This window comes from Salvelinus namaycush, chromosome 6 (assembly GCF_016432855.1).
Source record: "Salvelinus namaycush isolate Seneca chromosome 6, SaNama_1.0, whole genome shotgun sequence".
NCBI classification, from domain to species: Eukaryota; Metazoa; Chordata; class Actinopteri; order Salmoniformes; family Salmonidae; genus Salvelinus; species Salvelinus namaycush.
The window spans coordinates 50,061,002-50,063,501 of NC_052312.1; positions in this window are offsets into that span (position 1 = coordinate 50,061,002).

The window sequence follows — 2,500 nt, forward strand, 5'->3', positions numbered from 1 at the left end:
AAAATGGGGGGGGGGATTTTTTGGGGGAGGGGAAGCTGATCCTAGATCTGTACCTCGGGCAAACTCCACCCCGGAGCGTTCACAAACTCAAGCAGTCCCCCACTCCAACTGTGCCTCTTTGGGAGGTGGATGTTATGTAACTGAGGTGGTAACCTTGCCTGAGACCTGAAGACCCGCGTTAGCTCTCTGAGTTAATGCCTTGGCTGTAGCTCAGCAGGCTAACACAGTCTTGGCTCGCGCAGTAGACCGAGGTCCGTACCCAGTTGGTCACATGTAGTCTCAATGTCTATGATTGTTGTGATCTGTGTTGAATCTGATACAGCCGCGGTTGTGCGGTAGTTTTTGTTGGTGGTTGTGCCCCCCCCCCCCCCCCCCCCGTCTGCCACAAGGTAACGTAGCCATAGAATAAACTGTCTTTAAAAGGGCTACCATTCTGCCACAGGGTAACGTAGCCATAGAAAAACTGTCTTTAAAAGGGCTACCATTCTGCCACAGGTAACGTAGCCATAGAATAAACTGTCTTTAAAAGGGCTACCATTCTGCCACAGGGTAACGTAGCCATAGAATAAACTGTCTTAAAAGGGCTACCATTCTGCCACAGGGTAACGTAGCCATAGAATAAAACTGTCTTTAAAAGGGCTACCATTCTGCCACAGGGTAACGTTAGCCATAGAATAAACTGTCTTTAAAAGGGCTACCATTCTGCCAAGGGTAACGTAGCCATAGAATAAACTGTCTTTAAAAGGGCTACCATTCTGCCACAGAGTAACGTAGCCATAGAATAAACTGTCTTTAAAGGGCTACCATTCTGCCACAGGGTAACATAGCCTTAGAATAAACTGTCTTTAAAAGGGCTACCATTCTGCCACAGGGTAACGTAGCCATAGAATAAAACTGTCTTTAAAAGGGCTACCATTCTGCCACAGGGTAACGTAGCCATAGAATAAACTCGTCTTAAAAGGGCTACCATTCTGCCACAGGTAACGTAGCCATAAGAATAAACGTCTTTAAAAGGGCTACCATTCTGCCACAGGGTAACGTATAGCCATAGAATAAACTGTCTTTAAAGGGCTACCATTCTGCCACAGGGTAACTAGTAGCCATAGAATAAACTGTCTTTTAAAAGGGCTACCATTCTGCCACAGGGTAACGTAGCCATAGAGTAAACTGTCTTTAAAAGGGCTCCATTCTGCCACAGGGTAACGTAGCCATAGAATAAAACTGTCTTTAAAAGGGCTACCATCTGCCACAGGGTACACACGTAGCCATAGAATAAACTGCTTTAAAGGCTACCATTGGGTAACGTAGCCAAACTGGCTAACCATTCTGCCACAGGTAACATAGCCTAGAATAAACTGTCTTTAAAAGGGCTACAATTCTGCCACAGGGTAACGTAGCCATAGAGTAAACTGTCTTTAAAAGGGCTTCCATTCTGCCACAGGGTAACGTAGCCATAGAATAAACTGTCTTTAAAAGGGCTACCATTCTGCCACAGGGTAACGTAGCCATAGAATAAACTGTCTTTAAAAGGGCTACCATTCTGCCACAAGGTAACGTAGCCATAGAATAAACTGTCTTTAAAAGGGCTACCATTCTGCCACAGGGTAACGTAGCCATAGAATAAACTGTCTTTAAAAGGGCTACCATTCTGCCACAGAGTAACATAGCCATAGAATAAACTGTCTTTAAAAGGGCTACCATTCTGCCACAGGGTAACATAGCCTTAGAATAAACTGTCTTTAAAAGGGCTACCATTCTGCCACAGGGTAACGTAGCCATAGAGTAAACTGTCTTTAAAAGGGCTTCCATTCTGCCACAGGGTAACGTAGCCATAGAATTAACTGTCTTTAAAAGGGCTACCATTCTGCCACAAGGTAACGTAGCCATAGAATAAACTGTCTTTAAAAGGGCTACCATTCTGCCACAGGGTAACGTAGCCATAGAATAAACTGTCTTTAAAAGGGCTACCATTCTGCCACAGGGTAACGTAGCCATAGAATAACTGTCTTTAAAAGGGCTACCATTCTGCCACAGGGTAACGTAGCCATAGAATAAACTGTCTTTAAAAGGGCTACCATTCTGCCACAGGGTAACGTAGCCATAGAATAAACTGTCTTTAAAAGGGCTACCATTCTGCCACAGGGTAACGTAGCCATAGAATAAACTGTCTTTAAAAGGGCTACCATTCTGCCACAGGGTAACGTAGCCATAGAATAAACTGTCTTTAAAAGGGCTACCATTCTGCCACAGAGTAACGTAGCCATAGAATAAACTGTCTTTAAAAGGGCTACCATTCTGCCACAGGGTAACATAGCCTTAGAATAAACTGTCTTTAAAAGGGCTACCATTCTGCCACAGGGTAACGTAGCCATAGAGTAAACTGTCTTTAAAAGGGCTACCATTCTGCCACAGGGTAACGTAGCCATAGAATAAACTGTCTTTAAAAGGGCTACCATTCTGCCACAGGGTAACGTAGCCATAGAATAAACTGTCTTTAAAA